Here is a 25,259-nt window from a genome sequence, read left to right as displayed (position 1 = left end):
GACCTTGGAGGGATCCATCCTTATCTGGCCCTGATCGATTATGTAGCCCAGGAAGGAGACGGATGGCACGTGGAAGTCGCACTTCTCCGCCTTGACATAGTCGATTCTCCAGCAATCGCTGTAGAACCTGCCGGACATGAACCCGGTGCTCCTCCACGGATCTCGAGAAGATAAGGATGTCATCGATGTAAACAAACATGGAGCGGTTCAACATGTCCCGGAAGACATCGTTGACCAGGGACTGGAAGACAGCGGGGGCGTTGGTGAGTCCGAAGGGCATAACCAGGTACTCGAAGTGGCCCAAAGGTGTGTTGAACGCGGTCTTCCACTCGTCTGCCTCCCGGATGCGGACCAAGTGGTATGCGTTGCGGAGATCAAGCTTGGGGAAGACCACGGCTCCGTGGAGGGGAACGAAGGCGGAACTAATAAGGGGCAAGGGATACTTGTTCTTCACAGTGATATTGTTCCATCCACGGTAGTCGATGCAGGGACGAAGCAATCAATCCTTCTTCCCCACAAAGAAGAACCCCGCTCCTACCAGTGAAGAGGATGGGCGGATGATCCCAGCGGTGAGGGATTCCCCGATCTACTCCTCAATAGACTCACGCTCGGGCCGAGAAAGATTAAACAGGCGACTCCCAGGGAGAGGAGCCCCTGAAAGGAGGTCGATAGCGCAGTCATAAGGACGGTGGGGGGGCAAGGACAAGGCGTGGGATTTACTGAACACCTCCCCAAGGTCGTGGTATTCCTCCGGAACGGGGAATAGGTTAGGAGGTGCGGCGGCAGACTCGAGCTCTGGCGCCCGAGGTGACCGCAAACACTGGGACAGGCAGTGTGTACTCCAGGACATTACACAACCTGTTCCCCAATCGATCTGGGGGTTGTGTGTCTTAAGCCAGGGGTAATCCAAAAGACCGGGGAGAAGGGGCTGGTAATGACCAGAAGAGAGATGGACTCGTGGTGATTCCCTGAAACGAGTAGGTTTACCGGAACGGTACAGTGCTCCACCCGTGTGAGTGTCCTCCCGTCTAGCGCCAGGGTCTCGATTGGGAGGTCAAGCGGAACAGTGTCGATCTTCAATCGAAGAACCAACTCCTGATCAATAAAACTCTCATCAGCTCCGGAGTCCAGGAGGATAGAGATCGGGAGGGCTTGATCCTGCCATAGGAGGACAGCTTCCAGGAGGGGATGGGGGACTGATGGGTTACGGGAGCGGCTCGCCAGGATTCCTCGGGTTACTGGCAAGCCCGTTCTTCTCCCGAAAGAGAGGGGCAGCCTCACCGAAGATGGCCCGAAAGACCACAGTAAAGGCAGGAACCGGAGCGCATACGGCTTTCCCTCTCCTCGGGGAGAGATGCGTGTGTCCGATTTGCATGGGCTCGAGAGATGCGTGCGTCCGATTTGCATGCGCTCCACCTGGCTCGCGGCGGGGTGGAGCGAAAGACGAAGGAGAGGGCCGAGGTGTTGCAGATGGCTTGAACGAGTGCGTGGAGAATGGGCGTAGACCTCTCTCTCTGCGGCGTTCGCGCAAACGATTGTTTAATCGAATGGAGAGAGCGATCAACTCATCCAGATCTGCGGATTCCTCCCGAGAAGTCAGCTGGTCCTTGATGTCATCGGAGAGCGCACTTAGAAAAACCCCCTGCAGGGCATCTTCGTTCCAGCCGCTCTCAGCCAAGAGGTTGCGGAAATCAACCGCGAAGGAGGCGACGCTGCGGGATCCCTGGCAAAGACGCAGAAGACGTTGAGAGGCCCCCTTTCCCCGGACCGGGTGATCGAAAACCTTCCGCATTTCTTCGGTGAAGGCGGAATAGTCAAAACTCACGGCGGAACCACGTTCCCACACGACCGCCGCCCAGGCGAGCGCCTCACCTCGCAAGGAGCCGATGAGGTAGGCAATCCGTGACTTATCGGTGGGGTAGGTCTGGGGCTGTAGTTCGAAAACCAAGGAGCACTGAAGGAGAAAGGACCGACAGGATCCCAGGTCTCCTTCGCAGCGTTCTGGAGCTGGAATGAATGGCTCCCGGGAAGAAGCCGCTGGACCAGGAACTGAGAATGATGGTTCCGGAGAGACGGGGCGGTGGGAGCGTACTGAAGTGGTCAACTCGCGGAGGTTGGAAGTGATCTCCTGCAGGATCTGGTCATGCTGACCCAGGAGAGTCCCTTGACGGGAGATCACCTGGCGGAATGCCTCTGTGTCCGCTGGGTCCATGTTGGCCAGTTCGTACTGTTATGGAACAGAACATGGGGACCCAAGTGCTGAAAACCGGAAGGCAGAGATGGGGTAAAGGGAACGGGATTTATTGGTAGGCAGGCGGGTAGTCAGACAGCCAGGGGTCCCTAACAGGCAGGCAGTCAGTCAGGGGCTCGACGACAGGCGGGTAGTCAGGCAGGCAGGGGTCCGGTAACAGGCAGGCAGTCAGGCAGGCAAAGACTCGACGACAGGCGAGTAGTCAGGCAGGCAGGGGTCCGGTAACAGGCAGGCAGTCAGGCAGGCAAAGACTCGATGACAGGCGGGTAGTCAGGCAGGCAGGGGTTCGGTGGCAGGGGGAGAACTAGAGAGGAGGAGAGATGGTTACGAAGGGGTCAGGCTAGAGATAGATATTCAAGAATGCTGGTAGGACCGATACTAACTAGGTAGACGTAACGACGAACTGGCGCCGGCTGATAGGAGATCCCCGGCTGAAGTAGGGAATGGTGATTGGTGATTGTAGACTGGTGTGTCAGGAGGAGGACCACCGACGTCAAGTAGCCACTAGATGGAGGTAGTGGACCGCGTAGCAGGACACGGCGAGACATTTTTTAACTTTTACACATTTTTCAATTACGCATTGTTTCAGCTAAAAACACACTGACAATACTCTCCAACGACGTTTAAACGGAATACAGTGCCAGCAGTCAGGAAAAGGCGGACACTTTCTTACCACGCGCCTGCCCGTGTGATGCTGCTAACAAGTACGCTAAAGCAGAGCTACTCCTCCGTGTTCAACCCAACTGCTTTTTCAAACATTCCATGCACGGCTATAACCCTCTCGGCATGTTCCCATTATAAATAAAAAGGGCAGAGCAATGGGTAACAGATAATAATTGAGTGAAAAGTCAGTTTTTGCATTTTTAAGCATTTTTTTTACTTATTTACTGCATTAAGCATTTCTAAACATTTTACTGCAACACATATTTATAACCATTACACACTCCCCTACAACTCAGATGTCGTCCCCAACATGTAATATCTAAAGCAGTTAACCAATGGATACAATGCTATTACATTCTTCTGACAACAGTCTTCATCTAAGCACATTCATTTTATTCAACAGTCCATGAGCGTTTGTAGCATGTGTTCAGGTGTAAGCATTCGGCTCAGTCCAAAAGTCCATGAGTGTATGAAGTGTATGTGATGAATGTGTTAGCACTCGGCTCAGTCCAAAAGTCCATGAGTATATGAATGTGTGATAAATATGCAAACACTCGGCTTTGTGCAAAAAGTCCATGAGTATATGAGTGTGTGTATGTGCGATGCTCTTCATTTAGTACCTAGGAACAACAGCTGGCTGGAAGTTGGCATGCTGTACTGGAGTCGACCATCCATGTGTTGCTTGCATGGTCCCATAGTGTGTTGGCAGGTACCAATACATGGCGTTACTTGGACATGCAGTGCTGTAACAACCAATTGCCCAGCTGGTCGTATGTGAAAACCCTTGGCGCTCTTCTTTCTCTCACAGGTCGGTGGTATTGGTCATTTGCACTGTTGTTTTCACTTTGACTTTCAGGTGACTGTATTTCAGGCACTCTCTCTTCCAAGGCAACCTCCTCTTGAACTAGCTCCTCTCCTCTTGATGCTTCCTCGCCTCCTGTTAGTGTATCTTCACTATTTTGATCCAGCTGAGGAATGGCTTGTCGCTCGATTTCAGCGTCCTGTGAGAGTCCTGTGATTTCCATGTCAGTATCCTCTTGTTCTGTGTGTATCTGAGGCATATAGTATCGGAAGTCATCATCATCGCTCTCATCACTTTCTTCATTAGATTGTTGCCTGTCTTTATTGCTCTGAGCTGTGATTTGTCTCTTTGTTTTGGTAGGTTTTAGCTGAATCTCTAGAGGCTAGTTGTCACATGGCAACAAAAGGTTACGGTGCAGAATCCTACTTCCTCTTCCTTTTCCTTGCTCTGGCATTACTTCATATATGGGCATGTCTTTTCCAACCTGACGTACGACCTTGTGGATGCAATCCTCCCAGTGCCTCCTAAGCTTCACTGTTCCTCCTCTTGGTGTCATATTCCTTATAAGCACACAGTCACCCTCTTGCAATACAGAACTTCTTACTTTGTACTTTGTCGTGATTTCGCTTGCTCCTCTCAGCACATTTTTTTGCATTTGCTGTTGCAGTCAGGAAATGGCGGACACTTTCTTACCACGCACCTGCCCGTGTGATGCTGCTAACAAGCACGCTACGGCAGAGCGACTCCTCCGTGTTCAACCCAACTACTTTTTCAAACATTCCATGCACGGCTATAACCCTCTCGGCATGTTCCCTAGCATTAAAACATAAATACATAAACAATTACACAACCACCGTTCTTACCTGTAAGGGGAGTATAGAAAGAACAATGAGGACGCAGTGTTGTAGTTAAAGTCCAAGTCAGTTGTAATGGCCGTTGAGATGGCGAGCACGCTATTCCCCTACAGGCTGAACGAGGCAAAACAAAAGCAATCGAACACAGACCATCTAGAGCTTGAACTCAAAATGAGGTGGAATAAAGAAACACTGCAACAACTTTCCTAATTTAGCTCTTCAGAATAATGTTGTAGCAAATAAACAATAATGCATTTTTTAGATAAACATGGGAATAAACAAAAACCTATTTTACCAGCATCCCATTATAACTCAAAAGCGAGAAGGTATGTGCGCATGCGTGCTGGTACGGAGGTCGGAGAAATATAGTTTGTGGCCCCCCAACAGATGCCTGTTAAGTTGATGAACCCTGTGAATGTTAAATAAACATCCTGAAAGATACAAAGAACTATTATTGAACACATCTTAAAACATGGTGTCAGAAGTATCGGACCTATCGCATCCAAAAACGGAGGAGCGTTAATACGAGTGGACGTTGTGTTCCAGCTACGGTGACTGAGTGGGTGCTAACGTTAGCAGCAGAATGGCCGAGGGATTCCGCAAACCAGACCCACTGGGGTTTGACGGCAACGTTGCGGAAAACTGGAGGATATTTGAACAGGAATACGACATATTCGTTGCGGCAGCATGTTCAGACAAGCCTCCACGTACACAAGCCTTTATCCTGCTGAACCTGGTGGGCTCGGAAGCCTTAGAACACAAATGTTCTTTTGTATATGCTCCCGCTTGTGGATGTTGTGGATGATGACGGAGTGGAAACTACTCCCGCCGAATCGAGAGAGGACCCCGAGTGCCTGAAAAGAAAATTGCGTGAGCTTTGCAACCCGCAAACCAACGTCACTATGAAAAGACACATGTTCTTCACCAGGAACCAAAGACAAGGTGAGACTGTGGAAGCCTATGTGAGTGATTTAAGGAATAAAGTGAAGACATGCAGATTTGGAAATCTACAAGACGAGCTGGTTAAGGACAGACTTGTCACAGGCATACACAATGACAGTGTAAGGAAGATCTTACTCCGCAACAGCAAGCTAACTCTAATAAAAGCGATTGAAATTTGTCAAATTCACAAAATAACAGAACAGCGCACCAAGACTCTTGCTGCACCGAAACAAAACGGGACGAATGTAGACACCATACGTTTCAAGACAAAGCAGTCACAGCAACGGCCATTTAAACAAACGACATACACTGAAGGTGAAAGCTCACAGCCAGACGTCACCTGCCGCAACTGTGGAAATAAACACGACCCAGACAAGGGAAAGTGCCCTGCATTTGGCCAGCTGTGCAACAAGTGGAACCATTTCAAACGATGTTGCAGATCAACACAGAGCTCCCACAAGTACAGGCAAGGGAGAGCAGTCAATGTGGTTGATACTGCCCAAGGCTCAAGCAGCAGTGACGAGTCATACTATGTGGATGGACTTTCCATAGCCACTGACTTGGTTGACACAGGGGAAGAAAAAGAGGATATTTTCTGCACAGTCTATGTCAATGGAAAGCCCTTGGAACTCAAAGTAGATATTGGGGCGAAGTGTAATGTGCTGTCAAGCGACGCCTTGACACAAGTGAGACGCAAAGAGAGATTGGACACCTCAAGGAGGACGAGGCTTGTCGCATATGGAGGAGATGAAATCCCCTCGGCCGGCTCAGTATATCTATCCTGCCTGTCAGCATGTCAGCCATACGACTTACGCTTCCAGGCAGTGGAGTGAAATGTGCAGCCACTGCTTGGCGTGCGAGACAGCATTCGCATGGGCCTAGTCACTTTAAAGGGGACTTATTATACTACCAGGTGTGAGTGTGATTAGCCATTACAAGCCGCTTTGAAAATGTGCAGCTTCTGACATCACAGGTGGGTGTGTCCACCTAGATGTATGACGGATAGATAAGCAACGTCTGCTACAGTCCACTGGGTAGGCTGGTAGACTGATCTATCCAGCACACATCTAGGTGGACACGCCCACCTGAGATGTCAGAAGCTGCACATTTTCAAAACGGCTTGTAATGGCTAATCAGAGTCAAACCTGGTGGTATAATATGTCCCCTTTAAGTAAGGAAGTACACCAACTTCGTTTGAAGGAAGAGCCTCGTTTTTCACACGAGGTGTTCAAGGACTATGCTGACCTCTTCACAGATGATGTGGGCACGCTCACTATTACCTACAAAATGACACTTGACCCTGAGGCACAACCGGTGGTCAGGCCGGCACATCGCTTACCAGTCGCAATGCGTGGGAAGGTCAAGGCAGAACTGGACAGGATGATAAGCTTAGGCGTCATAACTCCAGTTTCGGAACCAAGTGAATGGGTCTCAGCAATGGTGGTGAACCACAAGAAGAACTCTGATGACATAAGACTCTGCATCGACCCACGAGACTTAAACAAAGTGCTCAAACGCCCTCATTACCCCATGCGCACTGTGGAGTACGTAGCTGCGCAAATGCCCCACTCCACAGTGTTCTCTACACTAGACGCTAAGAGCTCATTCTGGCAGATTCCCCTGCACAAGGACTCCTCCAAGCTGAGGACATTCAGTACGCCATTTGGGAGGTTCAGGTTCCTGAGAATGCCATTTGGCATCAGCTCCGCCAGCGAAGTGTTTCAACACGCGATGGTTCAGATCTTTGCTGGCTACCCGTGTGCGGTAATAGTTGATGACATCATTGTCGGGGGAAATGGCGAAGAAGAACATGATAAGAACCTGAAGAAGATCCTCAACCGAGCACGGGAAGTTAACCTGAGACTTAATCCGCTTAAGTGCAAATTCAGGCAGAGGGAGATCGGCTACGTCGGTCACACATTCACAAGCGACACATTCTCAAGCCTGACCCGTCCAAAACAAGAGCAATTGCGGAAATGGCAGCACCAAACAATGTCACAGCGTTGAAGCGCTTCCTCTGCGTCATAAATTACATGGCCCGTTTCATCCCGAACATCAGTGAGGTCTCTGCTCCCTTACATCAGCTGACGCACAAGGACTGTGATTGGTGCTGGTATGAACAACACCAGAATGCTTTCGACACGCTCAAGAGGTCTCTTGCCAGCCCACCAACGCTGAGATACTACGACGTGAAAAAGCCAGTAACGCGATTTATTAGATACCACCGCTAATAAACCATTGGAACACTTCAACACCGGTAACCACAGCAACGCACAACAAACCCCGGCCCGCCCCCATCTCCCAAACCCTGTGTATGTGTATGACAATTTTTTTCCACTAAAATAATTGTATCTTGCACTATTTAGATCATTTTCAGCCTTGATTTACCTTTCTAGGCACATGCAATTTCTAATATTTTGTACATGGACAAGATTGCTTATAAAATATTTCCCAGTGATCTTCACAATATTCTAAACACATGCACATCCCAACATTGACATGCCGTTGCAATGCACATATCCACGGATAAGGACTAGTTTTTATTATTTTACACTGTGGCAAAATTCTACGCGCGCTATTCCCATGGTCTCATAAAAGGCCTCTCCATCCCAAAGTCCCGGGCCAAATTTTTGGGCCAGTCCATCCCTGCCAGTAGCCCAGAATTCCCGCAGTCTAATGGCCTGGCAGAGAAGGCTGTCAGCTCGCAAAGAAGCTACTTGAAAAGTCCAGACGTGATGGAACGGACGCTTTTCTGAACCTGCTCAACGTCCGGAACATTCCGCGTGACGCAACACTTGGCTCGCCAGCCGATAGACTGATGTCAAGGCAAACGCGCACCACGCTTCCACTCAGCAGGACACTCCTCGCTCCCGCTGTCAAAAGCGGTGATGCTGTCAAAGCACAACTCAACAAAAAACGGCAGTATCAGAAGGTGTAGTACGACAAGACAAGCAAGCCTCTACGCCCACTATCTGAAGGTCAAGTCGTATGGATGCAGACTCAGCGTGGACATGACCGTCTGGCGACAGTGAAGCGGATCTGCAAGGAACCGAGGTCCTACATCGTGGAATCAGGAGGACACGACTGCAGGAGGAAACGGGGGCACCTCCTGCTTGTCCTGGAGACACCGCTGCCGCCAGCACATCGGGTGGATAACGGCGACCAGGCTGCGGTCACTCCGCTGACCGGTGAGCCGTCACAGGATGGGGCTCCTACATCTCCGGTCAGAGCCCGAGACGTCATCAGCGATGGCGAGATGGTGCAAGGGCCAGCGCCACCCCTCCAGCAGCATGCCGGAGATCTATAGGTCACACGAGCGGGACGCGTATGCAAGCCCAACCGCAAGTACCTGCAATAAGCACTGCAAGGCCTATGGGCTGTTTTTCATTTTTCTATGGGCTGTTACAGCGGCTTTCCACCGGATTACTATTTTCCTACTACTGTGTGCTAAAAAAAAAGAAATGTATTGCACTGCATGCTGTATTTACTTGCATATGTATATTGTTGACTCATAAACTGGCAGGGTTTGTTGTCCCCACCAATTGTCCCTTGCTAAGAGTTCAGGACATTACCTCTGTGTTTTATCATTTAAGTCTGAGGTCTGAGAAATATAGTTCGTGGCCACCCAACAGATGCCTGTTAAGTTGATGAACCCTGTGAATGTTAAATAAACATCCTGAAAGATACAAAGGACTATTATTGAACACATCTTAAAACAGTGTCCTACACTGACATTCGTTATTGGTGATTGGAACAGTCCCGATTTTGAGTTGCGTGTCCCTAGTCCCTAATATCTCAGGCCATAGCAAAGTAGGAGGTAGTGGACCTGAAGATGGGGACAGGGAGTGGGCTAATAAGTTAAATCTATTTTTTAACCGATTTGATATGGAGGCCTCCGCTACCACACAAGACCCCGTCCACCAGAGCCCAGTCCAATCGGCACCACCAGCCTACACCACCAGCCTGCTCCACTCTGGGGTTACCCCCCACTTCCCTCCCCCCACTTGTCCATCTCCACCTCCAGTAGTGCTCTTCACTTCACACCCTCCCCCACTCACTCAGGGCGTGTCTCCCAAGTCTGCGGGGGTCTCAACTCTCCCCCCGGCCTACCCCTAACTACAGATCAGGTGAGAGATGTGTTTAGGAGGACGAAGGTGAGGAAGGCTACGGGTCCTGACGGGAATAGCCCCAGACTGCTTAGGGACTGTGCTGATGAACTCTATGGGGTCTTTCAGTAAATTTTTAACATCAGCCTAGGCCTGGGGAGAGTCCCAATCCTGTGGAAGACTTTCTGTGTTGTCCCTGTCCCCAAGACAGCGCACTCCAGGCAGCCCAACCACTTCAGTCCAGTGGCTCTGACATCACATCTAATTCAGGCCTTGGAGAGGATTGTGCTGAACCACCTTCGCTGCCACGTGGGCACTGAGCTGGATCCCCTCCAGTTCGTGTACCGACCAGGAGTTGGTGTGGAGGATGCAATAATCCTCCTCCTCCACGGTTCGCTCTCTCACCTGGAGAAAACTGGGTGCTCTGTTAGATTCATGTTTTTTGATTTTTCCAGCGCCTTCAATACAATCCAGCCGGCACTTCTGAGGGTGAAGTTGGAAGGAGCCGGGGTCGACTGTCATCTTGCTGCCTGGATCATTGACTACCTCCCCAACAGACCACAGAACGTGAGGCTGCGTGGCTGTGAGTCAAATGTGGTACTCTGCAGCAAAGATGTCATCTCCAAAATTCTCAGATGACACAGAAATTGTTGGCTGTGTTACAAAGGGGAATGAGCTGGAGTACAGGGGGGTCATCACCAGCTTTGTTGAATGGTGTGGAAAAAAACATCTTCAGATGAACACCAGTAAGACAAAGGAGATGGTGATTGACTTCAGCCGTAAGGCACCACCAATTGCACCAGTGAACATCCAGAGGTGACATTGAGGTGGTATCAGTCTACAAATTCCTTGGTGTTCACCTCAACAATAAACTGGACCGGTCATATAACACAGATGCGTTGTACAAGAAGGGCCAAAGTCGTCTACACTTGCTGAGAAGATTGAAGTCTTTTGGGGTGTGCAGGCCGCTGTTAAGGACTTTTTATGACACTGTTGTTGCATCTGTCATTTTTTATGCAGTAGTCTGTTGAGGTTGTGGGTTCACTGAGAGGGACAGGAAGAAACTTAATAAGCTGGTGGGAAGGGCTGGCTCTGTCCTGGGCTGTACACTGGAGCCTGTTGAGGTCGTAGGGGAGAGGAGGATGTTGGACAAATTGGAATCCATCAGGTCCAATTCCTCTGATCCTCTCCATGAGACAGTGGTAGTTCAAAACAGTTCCTTTAGTACAGGGATGGGCAACTGGCGGCCCGCGGGCCGCATACGGCCCGCATCCTCACTCAGTCAGGCCCGCACATCATTTTTATTTAATAAAAAGATAAAAATAAATAAAAAATGAATAAATAAATCGAGTTACAGAAAACTTGGTTCCAAAAGAAAAAAAGCAGAGTATCTGTTCATAGAATTCAAAGGCAAACCCATGTGTCTTGTTTGCTTAGACGCGATATCAGTCATGAAAGATTCCCACTTAAGTCGCCACTACAACTACTACAACTGCCCTGATGTGAATATCATGCTTGTTGGGTTTGAGTTCATTGAGTTGTTGCACTTAATGTTGGGCCACTGTTTTTCAGTTTTGTGACATCATTGAATGATGATGTATGTGAGCCCTTTACACTGATCAAAATACTAACCAATCATGTGGCTGTTTGAGCATGGAAAACATGAAATGAATGTATGTTGGTTCAATCAACATACCATACATAGGTTATGAATCTGGAAGATTTTGTAGGTAGTGGCCATCCCCAAAATGCACGAGAATACAGGAAATCATATCCAACAAATTCAAAAATGTGTAGCTTCTCTCAGTTTACGTCTAGTTTAAATGCAAAGTCACATGGCCCTCTGATGGTGATGATGAAGAATTATGGCCCTCTTTATCATGAAAGTTGCCCATCCCTGAACTACATGTATACACTTATTCCGATTGGTTTAGGGTGGATGCGGCTACTTTTTAACTTAGAGAGATGGTATCAGCAGTACTTTTATGCACACCGAACTTGACTACTGTCAAGGGAAGTGGATTTTTTGCCTGATTCACGTCTTTCTTATCACGCCGCAAGTCCGGTAATTTATTATCCCCATTATCGGGATGAACCACCGTCATGCCGATAATGACCGGCGTTCTGTACATCATCCCTTAACAGCACTCTCTCTCCCAACAGTCTTGGCTGCGCACTCTCATCCAAATACCTAGTGTTTGCGGCGGAGGATGGGGTAGATATAAAGACCAGACGAGAAACAGACTCACAGTGCTGTCCTCCTTCTACTTAATTGAAGGAGCAGGCAGAGAAAAGCCCTATCCTGCTGGGCTTTCACTAAAATCAAATCGGCCTACATCAAAATGTCGCCGCCGGTCCAGTTGTGTCAGGTGTGCTAGAGAGACATAGGAACGTACGCTCGGCCCTTTTGAAAATGTCATATATACAGTACATTCGGATCGCATGATAAGAATAGATCTACTCAGATTAGAAATTTAATCGGATCAGAAGTGTCCATGTAAACGCGTCTAGTGATTGGTAGAATTTCGGAATGGCGGTACTAAAAAGTGTCTTTCATCTGAGTACCTGGAGGTCAAGAGCTTTCCAGACATATATTAATTAAACCAAAGACGGTTTCATTGCCAAGGACAATAATTACCTCTCTCTCTTTGCTATTAGGCCATCAACGCGCGCTGAGGAGGCGAACATCCTCCACCAAAACAAAAAACCCACAGGATTCACTTGGAACAACACGGCCGCCTCATTTGGCAGTGGATATCTGGACTAATATCTCTCCCTTTCTTTCGCTCGGCGGTGGGTCGGGTGAACCCAGATAAAGGTTGCGTCGGCCCTGTGACGGGAGTGACAGGTCTGGGCATCATTACCGGCTCCGTCCAGGGTCAATGTCAACCCCGCTGTTGTCAACCGGGAGGGTGAGGAGGCCTGACATCCCCCCCCCCCCCCCCATCAAGACTTTCGATGTCCTAATGAGGGTGCGGACTGACGCCGTCCTAATGAGGACATTGGATGCGATTGCGTCCGGGTTCCGTCAGCGATTTGGTTCAACAAGCACACACACACACACACACACACACACACACACACACACACACACACACACACACACACACACACACAGACACCCACATACTAATATCCGAGACATTCTCGTTGACCAGTGTTGAGGTGTTGAACAAGTAAAGCATCGCTTTTGACGCAGCACTACTCCGCCTCGGGTCCTGTTAGGAAACACAGGATGACAGGATAGTTATATGTACTGGAGTTTTCGGTAAATAAACCCATAGCAATAATGTGGAAAACCCATTCTTATGAGTGCATAATATAATAACATTTTGCCTATAATTTTACAACGTATAACATTCGCTCACCACAAATTACTCTTAAAAGCAGTGCCAACATTAAAATATTTTTTAACTATTCAGCGAACAAAAGGCAACAGGCTTCATCAACACGCCCACTGAAGTGGTGTGATAAATACAGACTTTCTACTCCTCATTCACATTTAAGGTCATTTACATTTCCTACAGAGAAAATACTACCTCAGCGGCAGTGCTGCCACAGCTACCTTGAAAAAGTAATCAGATTACTGATTACTAGTTACTCCTTAAAATAGTAATTTACTGATTACTTATTTTAAAAAGTAACTAAGTTAGATTACAAGTTACTTTATTAGTTACATTTAGCTGCGACAACACCCCCCCCCCCCCCCCCCTGTCAACAATTGCTTATCCCCCCGTCAACAATTGTTCTCCCCCTGGTCAACCACTGGTCTTCCACCCCCCACCCAACCCCCCCGTCAACAATTTTGCGCAGGGGGCTGGTAGGGGGAATTCGGGGGGGCGCATCAACCTCTTGTATACAGGGCCCAGAATTTGGTGCTACGGCCCTGGGTGCACACACTGACACACGGCTTTCAACCGCTTCTGCCAACTTTTAATTCATAGACAATATATCACCACACGCTTTACGGGGCAATCACCGGAGGCAGATCCACACACACACACACACACACACACACACACGCGCGCAGCACCGCGCGACTAATTCCGCCACTTATAACAACTGCTGCCGTGGACTCTGAAGAGTCAAGGTCGACGCTCGCCTCTGATAGATTGAAGTCTTTGGAGACTTACGCTACACACGCACACGCTCTCTCACACAAACAGGCAGACAGACACACACCATTGCTCTCAACGCCAATCGGTGATCCGGTAAAAAAATTTAAAAATAGTAACGCACAGTGACTTTGATGAGTAATTTTAATCTGATTACTGGTTTGGAAATAGTAACGAGTTAGATTACTTGTTACTGAAAAAAGTGGTCCAAGGCCAGAAACGCGTTACTAAGTAAATGTGTGTTCACATCAGAAGCGAATTGAGCTGACAAATCACCGGAAGTCATTCACTTTCTATGGGCAAGAGCGACCAAAGCGACAACGCTACCAACGGCCAAAGGTGAGCGACCAGAGCAACCAAAAAAAGTTGAAGACGGCTGAACTTTATGTAAATTACTATGGCGCGTTTCGGCGGCAAAACACTGACAGCCGATTGGAATGTAGACGCTCTTCGCTTGCGTGGATCCCAGGAAACACCGAACACCGGCACTTTGGCTCCTACCTACTTTTTTGGTTCCTAATGACTGTACAAATGTCGACTGAAAAATGAATCGCGGCTGTAAGTGGGCACCCGGTGTTTTACGATCAGCGCCTTTTTCATTTCAGAGATCGAGACAAAAAGGCTCTGGTCTGGGTGGAGGTGTCACACGTGGTTGGTTGGTCTGGTGAGTTAGTTAATGAAACGTTTGAGATTATTTTAAAATAGGTGCGATACATGCCTGCTAACCGACATCCTACCATACTAATCTTCCTTGCTCTGAATGGGACGATATCGTTTTCAAATATCGAAAATACATTTGTTGTGCAAAGGTTTAATACGTTGTGCAAAGGAATAATGCACGCATAATAATGCAATAATAATGCAAATGAATAATGCACGGATCAAACTTGTCACTTCAATGCAGTTTAATTGAGGATAGACAGCTGACAAATGGCCATTTAGCAGACGCCTTTATCCAAAGCGACTTACATAAGTACATTTGTCATTTGTCAAGTATTGAAACAATATATCGCTTTAAAGGGGACATATTATGAAAACAGCACTTTTCTTGGGATTTGGGGTGTTGTGGGTATATGGTAGGGATGTGTCGGTCACGACCGATTCGTTACAACGAACGAATCCCGAACGTGAACGACAAGAGCTGGTTCCCCAAAACAAGAAGAACTGGTTCTTTGATTCTTTTTCTTAAACATAAACCAAAAATATGGTCACGTAAATAAAATATACAAACGAACAGAGCTTCGTCTCCCCACGTCTTATATTGATTGAGTCTACAACGTTCTCAAAGATTCAGCCAATGAGAGGTAGCAATGGTGTTGCAATGGCACCTGGGTAAACCAATGACAAGGCGGTACCGTCGAATATGCACGCTTTCTGTCTGACTATCTTGGGTCATACCATTCGACGTGGGGCCACTCATATATCCCCCTACATTTTTTCGAAAATAGACTTGACCTCCATCTGTTTATTGGATAAACGCATTTCCCAATCCCAGGAGTCTTTGCTCCATTCTACGTCAATTTAAGAACAAACAAAGAAATTAGACTGCAGTTCGTATTTTTTATTTATGACCATGAAAGTTCTGTAATGCCTGAACAATGAAGAATTAAATGTAAAGTAAAATAAAATTATAAATGTAAAACCATGAATGAAATATAGAGAGTAAGCAAGTGGTATAAATATTGGTGGGACGTTTGGTTGTACTATATAGTGTATCTTCTCGATTTCCACGGGGTTTAGAGCCTAGAAGTGGTTTAAATTATGCTCACGGCCGTCTCGCGGGGGGGGGGCGGCAGACACCAAATGGCGTAATCTGACGTAATGAACGAATCAAAACGAACAAATCAAATAAACGAATCGTTATAGTGAACTGAACTGAAAGAACTAGTTCCCGGAAAAGAATCATTTTGCCCATCCCTAGTATATGGTGCTCCACACTCATACAAACTTTGAAAAAAGTCTGTACTTGATTTTTTGAGTAAGATACGCATTTCTGGAAGCAGCCCGCCTCAAGCTACCAAACGAGCGAGTCAGTTTCAGCGCCCATTCCTACGTAGGATGGGGCGCTCATTTGAATATGACCCCACCCCCTTCAATCAGAGTATAAATAGGACACGGCCTTGTGTTTCATGATTGGAATTCATCATGTCGAGGATTCACAAGAGGTGTTCTGCTGTTGGCTGTATGGACGTCCACAAATCTCTCCATCGTGTCCCAGAGGACGAAAGAGCGACGTGGATTGATTTCATTTTTGAAGACGAAGTCCCGGCTACAGTTGGCAAAAACCTGTTGGTCTGCGCTAACCACTTTACGACTGACTGTTTCTCCAACTTCGATCAGTACACGGAAGGATTAGCTGTGAAACTTTATCTGAACGTGGGGTCCCTTCCAACTTTGCGTGGAATACCTGCAGACGAAGGACATGTAAGTATACAAATAATTTGCTGTGTGTTTCTTTAGTAGATTAGCATGAACTTGTGCGTGTTTGTGGCGTGAGTTTTTCCATTGAAAACGATGAAAGGCTAGGGAGAGCACATGCTCCAAAGCTACCAAGGATACATTCAGTGAGACAATGCGTGAACTAGATTTTTATAGGTAAACGTTCGCATTGTGGGTAGTTAATGCAAAGGTGACATAGGGGAGTTGGAGTGACCATCGTGGAGAATGCAAGACAGTTAACGGAATCTACATAACAAAGAAGTCATTCGATAGACATGGCCTGAGTATCAGATTTCGTGGCTACAATGGCAATTCAAATACCAACGAAGCTCCCATCCAGAGAGAGGAAGGGAGTTATCTAAAAGGTACAGCGAGAATGTATATGAATAGCAATTATATATACACGGTGAATATAATTTGTATATTATAGTTAGGCAGTGGCTATTCGTACGGCGACCGAGCTTGTCACGTGACCGCTGCTCGGCGCTAATCCTAACCGGGCCGACCGTAATTATAGTAATTAAAGGTTGGGTATGCGATTTGCGAAACGCCAGCAGATTTTGAAAATACACAACTCAAATGGTCCTACCCCCTCTCCTTCAACGCTGACTCTGACTCCACCCATTCCAAGTACCTGGACGCGCAATCATGCACGAGCGCGAACAGAGATGCGCGAGAGCGAGCCAGGCTAGCGTAGGTTTTCGTTTAACAACATGGCACTACATTCAGCTGTAAGTTGCACCCAGTACCGCGGGAAGTAGGGGTGCTGGGGGTGCTGCAACACCCCCTGTCCGAGGCCCTGTCTTATCACAGAAAACGATCATTTCTAAAAACTCCGGCCAAAGTGGAGATTTCTGAAAACGCCGGTTATGTGTTGTCGTGTCAACGGGGAGAAACGGGATTTTAGGTTCTGAAGCGTCACATTATGCACCAGGAAATGCTTAACGTCATGTGAGCGCCCGCTGTACCGTATTGGTCCGAATATAAACACAAACCCCATTGTAAGACGACCTATATTTGGAAAAAAGATTTGAAGACCAGATCTTGTTTTTTATGAATAAATAAATTGTATTCATTGAAATAATATACAAAAATAAAAAGGCATAGAATAAAACACTGCATTGCCACTAAACAGTAGTGCAAATAGGCCGTACTGATGTGTACACCAAAGACTATTCCTGACACTCCTCTGCCCCGCTGTGTTCGCTCTGGCTGTGGTCGCTCCGAACTGTTTCGGCCCGTGGCAAAGCGAGTCATCCTCGCTGCTGTCCAAGGCATTTTGAGACGCAGCATTTATTTAATGCTCATATGACCGGCTAGTGCTGAAAAAAGGTTATATGAAAAAGTGTGAGGGTAGTAGCGGTGGTGCGCTAAACTTGTTCTGTGAGCAGCTGGATGTGAACCATGGTGTGAAGAAAGTGAACACAACGATCGATTTTCAACTGTGCGCGCATGGACTGGTGTAATTGAGCTGCGCTGCTATATATCTTTTTTATCAATGTAACGAGTTGCGAGTCTAGTGCAGGCTGAGTTTTTTTTTTCCAGCACCCCCTGCTGAGAATACGTTCTCGCGGCTATGGTTGCACCAGATGTTATAAACATTAAACGGTCACATAAATCATTACTATTTTTAGAAAATGTATGTTTGTTTCATATAATTGTATTGGAAGTCCTGGTTTTCACTAGGGTTGCTGCGGTGTGGACATTTTCACAACGAGTAGGCTAATACACTCGTCTCAACACCGGTATTACCGAGTATAAACGGTATAAACTTTGAAACTATGTCAACCGCCACACAAGCATCGGTTTTTAGACCCTTCTCGTCCTTCAGTTGCCGTCAACGTTCGAAAGCAGCGCCTAGGATTATTCTTGATTTCAGTTTTTCTCTTTCAGCGTTTTTATTATCAATTACTCTCTGAAAAAGAGTTTTCCTTCTCTTTGCTGGTGGTGGTGGTGGCGTCTTGTCTGCCATGGAAATTGTCTTCTACTGCTAGGTCCAAATGTGGATTAACTAGTTCCAGTAGCTACCACAGGATAACAACAAACAGGAGCTTGCTCTGGGTCACGAGCTCTGGGTCACGAGTACTGCACGAAGGGGTCGCGCGCGGGGGAGGGGGAGTGCAGTACGACCGTTTGATTGACGTACTTACTGTCCAATGCAACGAGGTGGCAATCCAAATGATTGGCTGGAGTTTTTCGAGCCCTGCCCGTTCCACAGATGATTGACTTGTTTAATTTTCATGTCAGTACTTCTAACTCAGTGGCTGTAAGCGGGTTATGATAAGGATTTCAAGTAATTTTGCAAAAATGGCCAAAAAAGCAAATTCCGTACCCAACCTTTAATTATAGTAATAACCCTAACCCTTACCCTAACCCTAACCATAACCTGCCGTGAAAATAGACTAATGCAGTATTTTTACGTTGCGCCGTACGAATAGCCTAATTGCTATTCTTACGGTCGCCGTACGAATAGCCACTGCGTTATAGTTATGCTTGATATTTAAACGACACAGAGCTATATATGCAAGATAAGGTTGACGTCTCTTTTTTTTTTGATAGGCCTCAGAGCATCCTGCATCATCGAAGTTACCTGCTACAAGGGATATTGGCTGCAATACTGAGCCACCTCAGAGACACCATGTTGGCACACAACTCTCTTTGAAGACTCTTCATTCACATTACAGAAGTGAAGGTTGGTAGTGTTTATACTGTAACAGTGCAGTCATGTTTTATTCCTAAGAATGCCCTATCATAAATATATACGTTTTGTTACAGCTGTCCAGGCTACTGTGTCCTTCAAGGACTTTGGCACATCCACTGATCCCTTCACAGGCCCACTGCCTGTAGCATGCTCGACACCTGTAAAGCCGCCACCATCTAAGAGACCTCGGCTGCAGCAGCAGGAGGAGGAGGAGGATTGTCTCGAGGGCAGCGCAATACTGGCTTCTGAAGGGCTGGACGCAACCTTTCACCCTGAAGTCTCGGTCACAACTTTGCCTGAGTCAACATTCATGTCGTGAGTAACTGAAATATCCATGTCTCAATGTATATAATCAGTTTTAAAATTTTTGGTGGAAATGGATGGTGTGTACTTCAGGAGTTCTGCTTTATAATGCCTTTTTAAAGTATTTGGTTATTGTTCAAACAGTTTGAAAGAGTTATTGATTAACTAATTCCCCCTCCCCAGAGATGCTGAATCCACATACAAACACGATATAAGGAAGTACATAGTGTACGAGACCTGTCTCATGGAGCTGTTCGAGGTGTGTCCTATGTGCAAGCGTGTTTGCAGTGTGAAAAATAAAGTGCTTGGGACATTCATATCAGTGAAAACAGCTGTGTGAGTATTGCGAGTATTCCCGAATTTGGCAAAGCCAGCCTCTTCTGGATAGCACACCAGCTGGGAACTTGCAGCTTTCTGCAGCAGTGTACATCAGTGGAGCCTCTTTCTTCAAACTTCAAAGGGTAAATGAGTGAATAAGTAAATAATAATTTGCCCCATTGATGAACATGACATATGTTTTACATTATCAAGTCCTATTTTTTATTTTTTTTTATCAGGTGTTCAAGGCGATGCATCTGCAGATTTTTCTGTATGATACCTTTCGTCGGCATGCCCGAATGTTTATAGAGCCAGCTATTGTCCATAAATGGAACCATTCCCAGGATGTGATGCTGCAGCAGCTCAGCGAAGAAAGAAAAGTAATACTTGGTGGCGACATGAAGGCTGATTCTCCAGGTATATATTTTGAAATGCTAAGAGTAGGATATGTCTGATTGTAAATGACTACGAATACATAAACGCATACCAGACATATAAATTATTGTGACTATGTTTTCACAGGGCACTGTGCAAAATTTGGGAGCTACACCATGATGGACCTCGACACAAACTATTGTCGATCTCCAGTTGGTTCAGGTAGGCGTGACGAATAAAGTGTAGTGTTCTGTTTCTTACTTAATTTTTGGCAATGTCACAAATTTTAAATATGGACCCGTACTTCTGATTTTTGACAGAGCAATGAGGTTGGAGGAAGCTCCCATATGGAGAAGGAAGGCCTGAGGAGGAGCCTGGCATTGTTGGATGCACGTGGTGTAACCATCGATGGCATCGTCACTGACCGTCATCCACAAATCCAGAAATTTCTGAGGGACAACAACATCACTCAATTTTATGACGTCTGGCACATGGAGAAAGGTACACTCACCCAACGAAACATTAGAAACCTACTTATAGCAGGGACCCCCTTTTGCCTTCAGAACAAGATGCAAGAAGTATTCTGTACATATGTCGGTCGGTGCATAATGATAGGATAGTATCTTGTAGTTGGGGGAAAATGTGTGGAATTCATATTGGGTTCACTTCCAATTCTTAAAATATTTATTCTGATTTGTAGGAATTACAAAGCAACTACATAAAATTAGCAAAACCAAGGACTGCCAGAAAGTAAAGACATGGATGCGAGCCATCAGTAACCACATCTATTGGACGGCGGCATCGTCAATAACCGGGCCGGAGAGAGTGGCAAAATGGACCTCCCTCCTGAACCATGTTCAGGATATTCATACTCATGATGATCCCCTCTTCCCAAAATGTCTACATCCAATTCGCAGCACAACGGACAAGCGTAGATGGCTCTCAGGAGGTTTGTCTCATTCTCTTTTCAAAACTGGTTTGACTATATTGATTAGCTGCAAGTCCAGTCATTACCAATAAGTAGGATATAATGTATGATATTTTTGTCTTTCAGCAACTCCTGCATTCTACAAGCTGGAGAAGGCGCTGACCAAGAAGACAGTCCTGAGGGATATAGCAAAGCTCAGTCCCCACCACCAGACGTCCTCTTTGGAGGCTTTCCACGCCGTGATCCTGCGGTTCGCTCCTAAAAATGTGGTCTATCCATTTCTAGGAATGCTGTGCAGGTAAATTAAACTGCAATTACTTGTTGTGAACATTTGCCCATTTCTTGCAATTATTTTCATGTTTGATTTTTCTTTTTAATGTCAGACTCTACCTGGCTGCACTGCATTACAATGAGAATTCTGATAGAGGACAAGCCACTACGTCATCAGGGGATCTTATGTTCAGACTGACCTTTCCTAAGGCCAGGAAGGGAGAGTGCTGAGCCAAACCAGTGAAGACTGAGGCGACATTCCGTAAGTGTCAACTTTTTATTTTTTTTACTCAGAAAATGAACATTTATATTGAACATGAGGCAAAGTACTGCAACTCGGGTACTTCCAACACAATAAATGAACAAATAAATTAGTGGTGGGCCGTTATCGGCGTTAACGCTTGCGTTAACGCGAGACTCTTTATCGGCGATAAAAAAAATATCGCCGTTGATCTATTCTCAAAGTTGGGTGAAAAACTTGGTGAATTGCACTAGGGGGCGAGAACGAGTCAGACTTCGAACCTGTGTATGCCTACTGTGAAATCACCACATCAAACGTGACGTGCTGACGACATGGAAGCCGCCGTGTTTGCTAAACGGAAAATTTATTTTTAAGAAGCTTCCCAATGGAAACCTTGACAAAACCAAGGTTGTTTGCACCTTGTGCAATGCGGAATTCGTTTACTGTAGGAGTTCTTCCAGTCTGAAGTACCATCTGAACGCAAAGCATCCCTTAGCTAATGCGGAACATGCCGGGCCAAGCACTGCTGTAGCGCCGGCGAAGAGTAGTGCTCGTCAAACTACTATGTTTGAGTACAACCGAGGCAAGCCCGTCAGCACAGCTCTATCAGAAAAGCTAACTAAGCTCCTCGCTCAGTGGATTGCCACCAGCTGCCGGCCCATCAGCGTGGTTGAAGATGATGGGCTCGAGCTTGTTCTCCAGGCGGCCACAGGTGACCCATCATACAAACTACCTGCGAGGCGAACTATCATGAGAAGAATACATGAACAGCACGCCGCATAGAAAGCCGCAAAAGATGAGAAGCTGGTAGAGGCGACGTGTGTAGCACTGACTGGGGACCATTGGACATCTGTCAAGAATGATAACTACCTCGGCGTTACTGTACACCTCATCGATGCCAGCTGGGAACTTATCTCCTTCGCTCTAGGTAGGCTACGTTATTTCATTTTAACAGTGTTACTACTACTTGGAAATTGTACTGAGCTAAGCTATCAGTTACTCTACCGTAAATAAAGCTTCACTACACAAAAGCTACCACCCAGTCAAATGTAGGCGAACAAGCCAAGTTACACAGCAAAAGTAGTTAATTCAATTTCAACATACATGTTTAAGTTGAACCAAATTTCAAGCAAATGTGTGTTCAAATTTTGATTGAATCTGTGATTAATAAGGTGTGTGTGTGTGTGTGTGTGTGTGTGTGTGTGTGTGTGTGTGTGTGTGTGTGTGTGTGTGTGTGTGTGTGTGTGTGTGTGTGTGTGTGTGTGTGTGTGTGTGTGTGTGTGTGTGTGTGTGTGTGTGTGTGTGGGCCTGTTCTATTTGTGGGCCTGTTCTATTTGGGTATTTGTGTGTACCCAGTGTGTGTGGACGCAATGTGTGTGTGTGTGTGTACCCTGCGTGTGTGTGGACGCAATGTGTGTGTGTGGACGCAGTGTGTTAAATTCATGTTTAACTGAATAAACAGTTCATAAACACAAGTGCATCTTATTGAACATTATTTATTTTCATCACCAATTATAGTAGAACAGCTTTCTCTAGCAGTTTGTGATGCATTTTGGAAACAGGAGATGAGCCCCTGGTCTAATTATTTAGGTAGCACACATATATTATGAATGCCTTCGGCAGAATTCAAATGAGCCATTTTAATCTAGATTATCTAGATTAATTTCTAGATTAATCTAGATTAAAAAAAAGTATCTATGCCCACCTCTAAAATAAATACACATAAATACCTCAAAATATACCAAATATTCAAAGTGCAAAATGTCAATGCATGAACAGTTAATCAATGAATAATCTAGTAACTAGTGATTCCCTTTTGTGTGTATTGCACAGAGTATGTGAATGATTTGATGGACATGATCATGGAGAAGGTCTTTGTCGACCCAGCATCCTACAGAGCTGAGATTCTGAAGATAAACATCCCGCCGGAACTGTCTTCAGAATATGAGCATCCAGACAAGGAGGAGGTCATCGCCAGCTACGTCTCCAGATTTAATCAAGGGAGGATGGTTTGAAGCCTCCGTATCTTCCATGGGCATCCGGAAATTCCCGGTGTATGCGAAGAACCACGCATGATGGGATAACAACCCGTATCTTCCGCCCAAGGAAGCCCCAGCGCCAGCTCACAAAATTTCTGTAGGCTAAATACCTGTAACGACTGAGAAAATGTAACATTGTTAGTCAACAGGTTCTACAATGTCAACATCTGTGTTCACATTTTCTCATTGAATTCAGTGAATTCTTCACTTATACTGTATTTAGATGCACAAATATTCATGACTGCGTTCAATAAATGTTTATTGTATCTGTACAATGTTTTATGTGAATTAATGCGTAATATGCAGTATCTGCTTATGAAAAAATTGGCTATGTTAAAATATGATGTGAAATTGTGGCTTTGGCTGACTTTATTTAGTTTATTGTGTATGAACAGTCAAGTAGGTTATTATATGTAAAACTCACTGCTCTATCCCCCGTAGTCGCAAAGGACCGTAGTCAGCTCTGTAGATGTTGCATGCGTTCTGCAGCGAGAACACATTCAGACAAACCGGTTCTAAACCTGGATGGTCTATCATGCAGGGAGGCCTTTCATCCAGCTGTTCCAGCCGTCTTGTAACCTATTATGGATAACATGAGGTGAGTATCTGCAGTGGCATGTTATCAGAAATCATGCACTGCAAACAAGTGTAGGTAAGGGTTAGGTAGCTGCTAATGTTACCTGAGGTACCTCCTGACAGCATAAGTTCTCCGGCTCTGACTGCATTGTGGCACAATTTCCACATGTGCACCTAAACAAATAAATCATGCATGCATAATGCTAAATAAATAAACCTGGCATACCAGTATTTGCAACCAATAATAGCTCCCACGTCTGAGATTGGTGCGTGCTCCAGATGGACACATTTTCCTAGCCTGAGTTGAATGTCCAGTAGCGCTAGGCATTCCCAAGATTACAACACAAACACATCTGGTTGACATAATTTCACGTTTTGTGAAATCGAATATAGTTATAACTAGTATAGCGTCCGTTTTCCTATAAAAGGCCGCTAAGAGGCTTAAGTGGGCTCCAGGCAGTTACGTGTCGTACAATGAATCCAAGTCCGGTGATGAATATAGTTTGAGAATTTTATTGCTGCAGACCGAATGACAATTGATGAATGAAAACATGGTTGTTTGACGATGACGACGACGACGACGACGACGTCGGTAAACAGAAAATATAATCAGGTGCGCCACTTACCCCCCTTCTCCTCCCCGCTCCGCTGATCTGACTGCCCAGGTATATAGATTAAGCCACACCCATGTGTCAATCAAACGGAAGTGACATGATCCAAAACAGTGTGACTAACCTTTCAAAATAAACAATAAACAAACAGACCAAATATGCATTTTGGCCCCTACAATTCCGGCCCCTAATTATTATGTTTCAAATAATAATTACAAATTTGACATAACAATCAACATAGTATGTGAATATATTTTCTTTCTTCATTATTTGTAATCCGAGGAAAGAGTGATTAATCAAAGTCAAGTGTTCAGGAACAAAGTCAAGGGGTCAAAAGTCAGTTTGGGTCAGTCAATGATCCGCTGCCTCCAGTAGTAGGCAGACTTTGGTGATGGGCCAGGTCAGAAATCCGGTCTTTGACTTGATCCGAAGCTGACGTACAAGTCCCTTTTTGTCCATAATGGTCTCCACAATCCTTCCAGTCAACCAGGAGTTGCGAGGCGCTGAATCATCCACAATGATGACGATGTCTCCTGGTGTGAAGTTGCGTCTTATGTTGGACCATTTCTGTCGTTCTTGCAGTTGGGGAAGATACTCCTTAATCCACCTCTTCCAAAATAAGTCAGACATATATTGAACTTGCCTCCACCTGCGGCGAGCATATAGGTCTTCCTTCTGAAACTGTCCTGGTGGCAGGGATGGCGTAGTTTTGAGAAGCAGAAGGT

General features: G+C 46.1%; 2 long non-coding RNA genes across 2 annotated transcripts in view; both read left to right on the top strand.

Annotated features, from left to right (window-relative positions):
* Positions 1–25,259, top strand: part of LOC132455137 (uncharacterized) — a 278,945-nt gene that overhangs the window by 155,852 nt on the left and 97,834 nt on the right. The window lies entirely within an intron of this gene.
* LOC132456291 (uncharacterized) lies at positions 19,386–23,622 on the top strand. Its single transcript, XR_009525412.1, has 8 exons — positions 19,386–19,637; positions 19,734–19,911; positions 20,017–20,091; positions 20,190–20,370; positions 20,570–20,818; positions 20,924–21,095; positions 21,181–21,329; positions 23,142–23,622. It is a non-coding gene; the product is annotated as an uncharacterized LOC132456291 (long non-coding RNA).

This window comes from Gadus macrocephalus, chromosome 4 (assembly GCF_031168955.1).
Source record: "Gadus macrocephalus chromosome 4, ASM3116895v1".
NCBI classification, from domain to species: domain Eukaryota; kingdom Metazoa; phylum Chordata; class Actinopteri; order Gadiformes; family Gadidae; genus Gadus; species Gadus macrocephalus.
This window is presented reverse-complemented; position numbering and strand designations above follow the sequence as displayed.